The sequence below is a fragment of the Talpa occidentalis genome, unplaced genomic scaffold (assembly GCF_014898055.3).
Source record: "Talpa occidentalis isolate TD23 unplaced genomic scaffold, MPIMG_talOcc4v2.1 talOcc4.5, whole genome shotgun sequence".
Classification (NCBI taxonomy): domain Eukaryota; kingdom Metazoa; phylum Chordata; class Mammalia; order Eulipotyphla; family Talpidae; genus Talpa; species Talpa occidentalis.
Window position 1 is genome coordinate 100,396,957 of NW_023604861.1, and position 12,598 is coordinate 100,409,554.

The 12,598-nt window shown below is 36.1% G+C and overlaps 1 protein-coding gene across 2 annotated transcripts in view; it reads left to right on the top strand.

Moving 5' to 3' along the window:
• The window catches only part of EIF5B (eukaryotic translation initiation factor 5B), a 65,746-nt gene that overhangs the window by 930 nt on the left and 52,218 nt on the right, over positions 1-12,598 (top strand). The gene's annotated exons all lie outside the window — the stretch shown is intronic.

A 12,598-nucleotide genomic window follows, 5' to 3' on the forward strand; every position in this document is an offset into this window, starting at 1 on the left:
GGAGGTTTTTGGAACATTTTTGTGTCACGTTCGAGTGAGTTCTTTGCGAAAGAGTTTACTTCTTAGTGAACAGCTGTTACTTTCCATCTTTGTATACTACTACTCACCGAACTTAGTTCAAATGTTAGGGGGAGAGTAAGGTAAATTAAAAAACAAAAAACCCAAACCAAACTGTGTTAGTTCATCATCCTGATTCCAAACAGATATGTCTTGAAGTTAAAATATAATTACTAATTAGAAGTTGGAATCCTGGATTGTTACCACACCTGGCATTTATCTAGCTGTTGATTGGCATTAAAAGACCAGGATGAGTCTTGTATTTCAAATACAGGTGTGTTGGAGAAGTTAATTGATTTTAGAATAGAATTTAAGTTAACCAAACCAGATAAATAAGAAAAAGTAAGCAGAATTTCTCTATTTTTGACCGGATTTTTTCCTTGACCAAAAAATAGATGAGTGTAACAAAGTTTCATGTACCAGTTGCCCGACTTCACATTGTTGTGATCTGGTCAGTCTTGTTTCATCCACTTGCTGGATATTTTAAAGCAGATCTCGGGGGTCCTTCGCGTGTAAATCCTTCAGGTGTATTTGATAAACACTTGAGGGGGGAAAAACAAATAAAAACCAGTATATAATCATCAAACATTAGAAATAATGACTTCTTAAATAGTATCAGGTATCCAGTTTCCTAATTTCACTGATTGTCTTAAATTTTTTATTTCCTAACAATTCGTTTGTTTGGTTCAGGGTTAAAGGAGTCCATTCTTTGGATTAACAAACGCATGTTATTCTTTCACTTCCAGTTTTTTTACTTACCAGACTCCACAGTGGGAAAAAAACTATTCAAGATATGTATTACCTGTGTATTTTTAGTGAAAAATAAGTTATTGACTCATTAAAATCTTCATGGATGGTTTGAACTTTAAGTTGCAAACACTGGGATGCTAAATGATTGGTTTTGTAGTATAGAAGAAATGTTAATAGGTTTTTTGTTTTCCCTTGAGACTAATCTGTAGTTTTTTATTTTGGGGAGTAATGTTGAAGGGAAAGTGGTGGCAATTAAATTGATAAACACGTACATTTTCTCAGGCTGTTACCAGGTGTGTTATTTAAACTACTCCTTTGCTTAAAGGCTTTTTACACTGTGTCTAAGGAATCCCAGGGGTTTGCAGAGATTCCCCCTTTGATCTGAACTTCTTTGCCTTTTCTGGCATTCCACTTAAGATATTTTTTGGAGTGAGGGAGAAACAGAGAAGTTGCACTGCTTTGTGTGTGATTTTGCTTTGATCTTTTGTATGTTTGAGTAGTACTTTTCTTCAGGATACTTTTAATTATTTGTAAAAGGGACAAAAACACAAAATGGGGAAAAAGTGGAAAGGAAGAAAGTCCTATTTTAGGATTAATATTCTTATTTTTGTAAAATGAGATAGTCACCTAGCTTTATTGTCTTCTATGAAGATCCCCATATTAAAGATACTATATTCCTCCACCTCCCCTTCCCTCCCAGCTATCCTAAGCCGACTGTACTTCTGGCCAGCTAGTACTGGGTGAGAAATGGTCAGCTGCTTATTATTCAGCTAAGGCATCAAGTCACTTAACCAGTTTTTGGAAAGAACAAAATACTTGATTTTATTTATTTATTTATTTATTTATTTATTTAAGATTTATTTATTTATTTATACAAGCACTGGATACAGTCAGAAGCACGGGAGGGTGAGAGAATTCACCAGAGCCAGAGTGGGGAGCAGAGCAGGCAGAAGGACCAAAGTACACTGCTGAGGGGAGCAGCAGGCGGCAGGAGAGGTCTGCGCGCCATGTGGGACCCTCCTCTGGTGGCCGGGGAGCAGCCGGGGATTGAACCGGCGCTGCAGAGGCTGCGGGCAGCTTCACAACCCAGCGCTCAACCGCTGCGCCACCGGGGAGGCCCCAAAATACTTGATTTTTATGCTTATTTTAACTACTTAAATCTCGTGTCAAATCAGCTTTAATAATCAATATTCTATAATTTTACTCTGATACCATATATTTAATCTGTAACTTTTGTTTAAAGACTTAAGTTTTGGGGATTTTGTTCTAACTTGTCTAATTCTGAGATGACATTTTGATAGGGTTTTCAAATTTTCCTGCCTTTTTTCAAGTGACTGATGAAACTCTTGATGAGACAAGCGGTAGTTCAGTGTCTACAGACCATCATAACATAAGGCAGTATTTTAATTTTTCCTGTAACCTTTCCAGTCGTCAGTTTGCATGATGCGATCTTTTGGAATCTTGTGTACTCTAGTAGTGTCCTCTTGTTTGCATTTACATACTATGTTTGTTCTCTTATTGATGTCTAGAGCAAAAAAATCTCGATTATCCTTTTTTATGGTTATCCTCACATTCTTCCGTTTAGTTTTGTGTGTTTGGGTCTCTATGTGTGTTAGTTGTATTTTTGAGTGTTACAGTTATTAATGGAAATAATACAACAGTTTATAGAGTGAAGGAAGATAATTATTTCACTTAATCCCACAGTCAGATATTGAGGTTGGGATACCATGCAGGAACTAGAAAGTCTTTCAGATTCAGTAGAGTTTTGGGGAGCCTTCAGTCTCAGATTATTTGTTGTGGTTCTCTATACCAGAGTTGAGCCAGTGTAGTCGATTCCACTACTCTTTGCTTTTAACTACACATAATGTGTCTGTCATGACTGGCAAACTCCCTCTTGAGAGTTCTAGCTATCTCTGAAACAGCTGTTGGCTATAGATGGTTGCCTTCTCCTCATAAATTTCTTAATCAGGTTTGATCATTGTAGCAGGGTCCCTGCCTGTGATGATCATGATCTGCTTAAGGAACCTGTCTAGATTATGTGACTTTCTGTGTAAGTTTAGCAGGTACTCCAAAGCTTTCCAGAGAGGGAATCCAGGTGACAAATAGTCCAAATATTCTAGTTTAACAAAGTAATTGATTGCTCAATTGCATATATTTGATTTTTTTTAAAACCTTTATCTGTATAAATTAGACCAAAAAAGAAAAAAAAGTTACAATCTGAGCGCCCTCTTGACTTGTTTCTGTGCCGATTCTTTAGGAAGTTGTTATGTGGACAGAGTCTTAGTTTGCCATAAATAAGAAAGCTGATGCTAAATTTTAGTTGAACCTCTCCCACTTGTGCTGGTGACCTCTGTGAAGACCTGATATTTGCCCCCTAGTTGTGTTTTATTTACTCTTCTGAGTTTATTCTAGTCTTGCAGTTGTACTATATAAGGTAGGCAAGTTATTGTTGAACTAGGAACTAGCAGTGCTTAGGTTAGAGAAGCAGTTCCCAAAATTTTATATCTGAGGACCTCTTTACACTTCTAAATTACTAAGGAGCCCAAAAGTTTTTTCTTTGTAAGTTATATTTGTCAGTACTTATATTCTACAAATTAAAACTGAAAAGCTCTTAAAATTAATTTTAAAATAAAGCATATTAGATATTAATTTTTTTTAAGTATGGCGTTAAAATATTTTTGCAATCTTTATTGTCAGGCTTAGTGGAAGATAGGTTGTTTCTCATCTGCTTGTGCACTCATTGTGCAGCAATATCACACATCATGTGGTCTTTGGAAAATTTCACTGTACAGATGTGAGAAAATGATTGACAAAGACCTCGGTATTACTTGGAAAGTTATTTTGACCTCCTGAGTTACTTGAACTGCTGGTTTAGGGATTCCAAAGCAAGATTTCGGCACTTGTGAAACATTTCCAAGCTGTTTGACCAAAGGGTTGTTTTGTTTTACAAGCATGTTAGAATGCTTGAGAATCACCTAAGGACAATTTAAGACATCTGTGGACGTGTTAATACTCTTGATAGTTTCCACCTTTGCGTTTTTTTTCTTTTTTAGTGTATAGGTGGATTTATCAATATCTTTTTAAAAAATCTGTTGGGATTGATCTTTAATTGGGAATCCCATTAAGTTTTTACATTTCTTGATGCGCTTGACAGCTTTATGGTGTTGAATCGTTCCTTTCAAGAAATGTATTGATTGTCTGCTTAAGCTGTTAAGTGCTAATTTTTTAGGTGCTGAAAATTTGGGTGAACAAATTAATAATGGCATGCTGTTTGGTTAATTTGAATGCTTATCAGTAAAATTTTATTTTTTTATTTTGAGTTCTTAGGATATTTGTTGCTTGACTTTTTTTCTTTAAAGATTTATTTATTTATGCATACACGGGCTGGGGCATAAGCCACAGATGCGCAAGGGTGAGAGGATTCACTAGAGACAGAGTGGGGAGCAGAACAGGCAGATCCACTGAAATACACTACAGAGGGGAGCAGCAGGCAAGACAGGAGAGGTCTGAGCCATGTGGGTCACCTCACTGGCCTTGGGGATCGAACTCCTTGCTGCTATGGCTGTGGATAGCTTCATAGTGCTGCCTTTTAACCCCTTGTGCCATCAGGGAGGCCCCTTGGCTTATTTCTAAGTGTCTTACAGTTTTGGTTTCTGTTAATGCAGTAGTTTTTCTTTTTTTGGTAAATAGAAAACTCTTTTTCCAGTTTATCTTGTGCCTGACTGATTTATTGAGCTCTAGTATTAGAAGTAGCTGTGCAAAAAATGAGGACTAAATTGTGGTTAGACCATTAATATGAGGTAATATGTGATTAGTAAAGGCAGGAAAGCTGGAGAAAATGAAGAAACCTTACAGCAGCATACAAATATCTTAGTGACAGACAAATGACTCCTTCCTCCTTTTCTAATTTATGCCTGTGACATCTCCCACTAAGAAATTGTTACAAAATACAAGTGTATTTTAAACCTTTATTAACAGTATTGAACTAATCACAGTACACTGCTTACCCTAGCAGCAACCACAGTATTTATGTAATTTTAATGATAAAAACTTCTCAATAGAGAACCAATAACCACAATGAAACTAGTTTGAGAAGCTGGGAGGAAAGAAAAGGTATAAAGATAGAACTACTATATAACAGAAGGGGGAATTGGGGTTTAGCATAATGTACCTGAGACTTAGTCTCTCAGCTATTAAGCGAACTTGTCTCCAGAACCTTTTTTTTTTTTTAACTGTGTTACATGGTTTAAGATACCCTAATATTCTCTTTTCTAAGTAAGAGAAAATATTTGCATATCATACATCTGGCAGGGGACTGATAACCAAGATACATAGAGAACTCATGCAACCCAACAAAAAGGTAATAATCCAATCAAAAAATGGGCAGAAGAGTTAAAAAGACACTTTTCCAAAGAAGACATACAGGTTGCCAACAGGCACAGGAAAATGCTCAGTATCACTTAACAGAAAAATGGAAATCAACACCACAATGGGATACCATATCACATCTGTGAGAATGGTCTTAAAGACCAGAAACAAGTGTTGTCCAGTGTGCAGAGATAAGGGAACCTTCATAAACTGTTTGGTGGAAATGTAGACTGGTTCAGCGTCTGTGTAAAATAGTATGGAAGTTTCTTAAACTATTAAAAATAGTTCTATTGGGCCTCCCCTGGTAACGCAGCGGTTGAGCTCTGGGCTGTGAAGCTGCCCACAGCCTCTGCAGCTCTGGTTGATCCCCGCCCACCGGGCGAGGGTCCCACATGGCTCAACAGACCCCTCCTGCCACGCCCGCTGCTCCCCTCAGCAGTGTATTTCATCAGTCTGTTCTGCTCCCTGCTGCTCTGGTGAATTCTCTCACCCTCCCATGGTTCTGACTGTACCCAGTGCTTGCATAAATAAATAAATAAATTCATTCTGTTGTATCATCTAGCAATTTCACTTCTAAATAGCTTCCCAGTGAATGTAAAAACACTAACTGGAAGGGATATATGCATTCCTGTGTTCATTGCAGCCCTTTTTTACAATCAACAAATTATGGAAGCAACCTAAGTGGCCAAGGATAGAGTTGTGGATTAGAAATAGGAGTTACATATACACGGTGGAATTCTCAGCTATTTTTTTAAAAAAAAAAGAACTCTTGGCCATTTGTGATAATGTGTGTGAAACTGGAGGGGATAATGTTAAGTGAAATAAATCTGAAGGAGAAAGACAAATACTGAATAGTATCACTTACATGTGGAATATAGAGTAACAAAACAAATGGCCAGACAAAATCAAACCAATAATAAAAATGGAAATCTGACTGTGGAATTGAGGCTACAAGATGGGGAGGAGTGGGCTCTGGTGGAGGGCTGAGGGTACCTTGGTGATGAATGTGGTTTGGTGACATGCATCTGAGGAGGTGTGATCCTGTGCATTTGAATCACATGGTAAACTTGGGTAAACCCTATGTTGCCTCAGTTTTTAAAAATTCTGATATTCTAAGATACAGACTTTGCAAGAAAAGTTAATCTCTTCATAGGATCTTTACTAGTGAAGCAGCTGTTAAAAGTTGACTAAGAACTTTTAAAAGGCGGGAGAATAGAGAAATGACAGCTATTTTCTTGGTCACTGCCAGCATTTCTTTAAAGAACATTTTTCCTCTAACCTTAGTTAAATAATGGAGTATCTCATAATCTTGTTTAAAGTGAAAGCAGTGGTAACTTAGTATTTTATGTCTTCCCATTTCAGACATAATATATAAGTGTCAGATACATTCTTTCAGAGGGGTCTACTTTTCACCCAGGTAGCACTCATTTTTTTAGAAATTATTTTTCAAGTCTTCCTTTAGTGACAGAATTCTCACCAAAAGCTAGAATTTATATTTCTACTGAAATAGAAAATAATTGTTTTTTTCGTGTGATGGTTTCACTCAAGCTATAAACTTTGTGTGGAAGACCCTGAAAAATAACAGTTGAACATTCTTTTAAATTTTTTTTTAAAGATTTATTTATTTATTTATACAAGCACTGGGTACAGTCAGAAGCGCAGGAGGGTGAGAGAATTCACCAGAGTCAGAGCGGAGAGCGGAGCAGGCAGACTGATGAAGTACACTGCTGAGGGGAGCAGCAGGTGTGGCAGGAGAGGTCTGAGCACCATGTGGGACCCTCACCCGACTGCCGGGGATCGAACCGGTGCTGCAGAGACTGCAGGCAGCTTCACAGTCCAGCGCTCAACCCCTGAGCCACGGGGGAGGCCCGAGCATTCTTTTAATTTAATTAAAATAATGCCATTAGGTTTCCAGTACTGAAGTGTGGTTATTGATACTGTAGTTGGAATTTCTTCTAAGTGTAGAATCACATGTGCTAAGATTCTTTATATGTGTGTATCACAATTTAGTTAGCCATTGATTAGTTGGACACTGGGTTTTCACTTTTTGGCTATTATAAATAATACTGTTATAAAAGTTCCAGTGCAAGTTAGTATGTGGACATATGTTTTCAGTTTTTGATTATGTGGAGTGAAACTGCTGAGGTTCAGGATAACTATGTTTAACTTTTTCAGGAATTGACAAGCAGTTTAACTTTTTTCAGGAACTGCCAAAGCTATTTCTTGATTTTACATTCATTCCAACTAATAATGTATTAAAACCTTGTATTAGAGTTCCATTTTCTCCACACCTTCATTGACACTTTTTGATTGCAGACATTCTTCAGTACAGTGTTGAATAGAAGTGGGGAAAGTGAGCAGTCATTGTTTTCTTCTCTTACAGGGAAAAGATTTCAGTGTCCCCCCCCCCCCCATTAAGTATGATGTGTTGTAGGTGGCCTTTATCAGGTTAAGGAGTTTCCTGTCTAATCCTAGTATGTTTAGTGTATTTTTTGCTGTGAAAGAGTATTGGATTTTTTCAAATGCTGTTTATCTATCTATTGAAATGGTTTTATGTTAATTTTCAGATGTTGAGCCAACCTTGCAATCTAAGATCCCACTTGGTCATGGTGTAATCCTTTTTTATACTTTTGGATTTGGTATGCTGGGTTTTTGTTTTTTTTGAATGAGGGTTTTGTTAGGGATTCCATTTTTCCACATTTAGTCTTTTTATATATTTGTTTCAGATATATCTTTTGGCAAAATTTGAATTTATGTCAAATTTATATCAGTACAACTTTGTAACATTTTTGAGTTCCAAGTCACTTAACTTTGAGTGTGATTAATGTATTTGACTTTACTTCAACAATGCTTTTTTATTTTCAATTTGTGACAGTTTTGCCAAGCTTTATTTCTGTTTTCTTCCCTTTTTAAAATTTCTTCTTCCTCTTGTCCTGGGTAAGAATTTATACATGTTATTGTGAGCACAGTTTTCTTTGTTTCCAACTTCATAATTTTTTTAATCCAAACTTTCAACTTAAAATTTTTCAAGCAGAAAATTAGAGGGAATAGTGTTATGAATCCTCATATAATCATTACCTAAATTTAATCATTATTAGCATTTGTTTATATTTTTGCTATGTAATTTTATAGAGGGCTTAACATTTTTCTGTGTTTTTTTTACTGTAATACACATATCCTACTTAGTGCAGTTGACACAGATTTTCTCATATTTAATATTCAGTCCATATTTTAAATTTCCAGCTACATAATTTTACAGTTAAATCAGGTTGTAAACAAGATTAATACTACATTTCATTGTTTGCAATTCATAATTTTAAAAAGTCACACTTAAATTGTAGCTGTCTGGTTAAAACAGTCTTTTTTTAGGGCCTCCCCTGGTGGCACAGCGAATTGAGTGCTGGGCTGGCTGTGAGGCTGCCTGCAGCCTGTGCAGCGCGGGTTCATTCCCTGGCTGCAGGCGAGGGTCCCACCAAAAAAAAAAAGTCTTTTTTTTTTTTTAAACTTTTTTTTTTTAAATAGAGGCATTTATTTATTTATTTATTTGTTTTGTTTATGCATGCACTGGGTACAGTCAGAAGCGTGGGAAGGTGAGAGAATTCACCAGAGCGGGGAGCAGAGCAGGCGAAGGACCGAAGTACACTGCTGAGGGGAGCCGCGGGCTGCAGGAGAGGTCCGCGAGCCATGTGGGACCCTCCTCCGGTGGCCGGGGAGCAGCTGGGGATCGAACCGGCGCTGCAGAGGCTGTGGGCAGCTTCGCAACCCAGCGCTCAACCGCTGAGCCACCGGGGAGGCCCAAAAAAAAAAGTCTTTTTTTTTAAATGTAAGTCTTCTCACTTGGAACTCAAAATTCTCATAACTTCGCTGACTTAATGTACAGTTAGAATGGAAAGGAATGATTAAAGAGGTGTGTAAATGGCTCCTACATTCTGTGATGATGTTTGGCTGGCTTAATGGTAATTTTTTTTTTCTGGTTGACAAATTTATCACTCCTGAATAATGATTAAATGCTGTTGGGGTTGGTATGAATTATGTAATCAGTTTTGGAATTTTGGAGGTGATATCCACATAACAAAATTAAACATTTTAAATGTACAATTCTGTGCTTTTAGTTCATTCACAATTCACAATTTTATGTCTCCTGTCTAGTTTCAAAACATTTCCTCACCCCCAAGGGAGATCTTGTTCTGATTAAGCAGTCATTTCCATGTCTCCCTCTCTTGAGCTCTGGCAACAAATGATCTACTTTGTGTCTTTTTAACTTGTGTTCAAGATTAATTCATGTTGTAGAATGTATGGTTAACTTACTTTGTTTTTGTGCCTGAATAATACCCCATTGTATTAATATGTGCAGCCATGGATCACATAATGACATTTTGGTTAAGGAATGGCCATACAGTGTTGGTACCTTATCTAGGTGTGTAGTATTTCCTTTCATGAGAGCACGTTAATGGTTTACACATTTTGGCTATTTGTGCATAGAGCTATTATGAACATTTGTGTGTATGTATTTATTTGAATTCCTGTTTTCAGTTCTTCTGAGTATATACCTAAGGGTAACATTGGTGGGACATAAATAATTCTATGTTAAACTTTTTGAGGAACCACCAAACCTTTCTTTAGTGACAGCACAATTTTACATTCCCAGCAGCAATGTACAGGGTTACTGAAACATATATTTTTTTCCTTTTTGCTACCTTCCTAATTGTTGTGAAGTGGTATTTTGTTTTGGTTTTGATTATACCAGTGTTCAACAAGTGATGTTGAACATCTTTACTTGCTGGTCATTTATATTATTTGGCAATTGTCCATGTAAATCCTTTATTTACTTTTCAATTGGTTTTTATTGTTGTTGTTGAGTTGTAAGTGTTCTTTATATATACTCAGTATACATGATTATTTTCAGATATGATCTGTAGATCTCCTGTTATGTGAATTGTCATTTCATTGTCTTTATAGTGCCCTTTTTACAAAAATTTAAAAATTTTGATGGATTTTACTCATTTTCTTCGTGGCTTATATTTTTGGTGTTTTATCTAAGAATCTATTGTCTATTATAAAATGCATTTTTATATCAATCGTGATATGATCATATAATTTTATTTTTGCCTGTTGATATGGTTAATACCATTGCTTTGTCATGTTGAACCAACACTGCATTCATGAGGTAAATAAACTACACTGTGTCATGCTGTGTAATTTTTTTTATATGTGGCTGGATTTGATTTGATAATATTTTGTTGAATAATTGCATATACATATGTGCAAGACAAAGACAATGTCTTTGTCTAGTTTAGTTACCTGCATAATACTGTGAGTGTGTGTGTGTGTGTCTCATTTTTGGAAACAAGTCTATGAAGGATTGAGATTAAATCTTTAAATGTTTCATAGAATTCATGAGTTGGCCTTTCTTAGTGGGACATTTTAAAAGTAACCCTCTATTTTTGTTACAGGTTTACTCAGATTTTATATTTCTTGAATTATTTTTCATAGTTTGTCTTTCTAGGAATTTGTCTATTTCATCTAAGATACTTATTTTGTTGGTATCCAGTTAAGAGTATTTATTCAAATCTTGCATATCTGAAATAAATTCCATTTGATTGTGATATATAATTTGTTTTATATATTCTTGAGTTCAGTTTGTACTTTGTTGGGTATTTTTATATCTGTATTTATGAGAGATGTTTGTCATTTTCCTTTTGCTATTTCTAGTTTTGGTGTAAGGGTAACGCTGGCATCGTAAATGTGTCAGGAAGATGGCTCTATTTTCTAGATCACATTTTGTAAAATAAGTCTCACTTTTTCCCCCTTAATCTTTTATTATACTTCCACCAGTAAAATTACCAGACCCAGTGGTTTTTCTGTTGGAAGGTTATTAATTACTGATTCAATTTATTTACTAGCTAGAGGCATTTTCAGGGATAAAATAAGGGGTATAACTATAAATGAACATCAAAAGTAAAAAAAGATACTATGAGCAATTCTATATTACAAATTTGATAGATGTAGACTGATTTCTTGAAAAGTACAAATTACGGAAAACTCACCGAGATAAAATATACAATTTGAGCAGCCTTATACTTAAGGAAATTACATTTATAATTTGAAATGTCTTAAGAAATAAATCTCATGTCTCGTAGTTTTACAGAAGATTTCTACCAAATGGTTAAAGAAGAATTAATACCAATTCTGTATAGTCATTTCCAGGAAATAGGAAACCCTCCCAGTTCTTTTCATAAAGCTGGTACTACTTTAACAACCAAAAGTAAAGATAGTACATACAAGAAAGTTGCAAACTAATATCATCATGAATGTAGATGGTGAAAGTTAATGAAATATTCACAAATTGAATACCAATATATCTTACCATTATGTAAAAAGAACTATGTGCCATGAGCAAGTAGAGTGAATTCAGGAAGTGCAAAACGGGTCCAGTATTCAGAAATCAATGTAATTCATCATATTAACAGTTTAAAGAGAAAATAGTTAGGCTGATTGATGCAGAAGACATTTAACAAAACTCATCACTCATTGATGATAAATACTCAGAAAACTAGCAACAGAGGCAAACTACTTCAGTTTGACAATATCTCCCAAAAAATTTATAGCTAACATAGAGATGACAAAATGCATTCCCCAGAGATTGGGGAAAAATCAAGGATGTCCAATTTCAGCATTGTTTTTCAACATTGCACTTGAAGTTCTAGCCAATGCAGTAAGGAAAGAATAAGAGGCATAATAAGGATCAAGTAACTTCACCTCATTTTGAAACTTCATAATAGTGTTTGTGTCAACGGCAAAGAAATACAGATTAATAGAGCAGGATAGAGAACTCAAAAATACAAATGTAGTTGAATGTTTTTGACAATTGCAAAAGCAATTCAGTGTGGTATGGTTAAATAACAAATTTTACAGGAACATTTAGTGTCCATCCATTAACAAGAAAGATCAGTTTGGAATGTGGATTTATTTATTTATTTATTTATTTATTTATTTATTTATTTATTTATTTATTTATTTTTTTAGAGGCATGCTTTATTTGTTTGTTTGCTGGTTTCTTTGTTTGTTTTGTTTATACATGCACTGGGTACAGTCAGAAGCGCGGGAGGGCGAGGGAATTCACCAGAGCGGGGAGCAGAGCAGGCAGAAGGACCGAAGTACACTGCTGAGGGGAGCAGCGGGCGGCAGGAGAGGTCTGCGCGCCATGTGGGACCCTCCTCCGGTGGCCGGGGAGCAGCCGGGGATCGAACCGGCGCCGCAGAGGCCGCGCGCAGCTTCGCAACCCAGCGCTCAACCGCTGCGCCACCGGGGAGGCCCTGGAATGTGGATTTAAATGTAAAATGTTAACACAACTTTTAGAAGTTAACAAAGAAAAATCTTCGTGAGGGAGGGCTTGGTGGAAAGTTCTTAGTCTTAACACTGA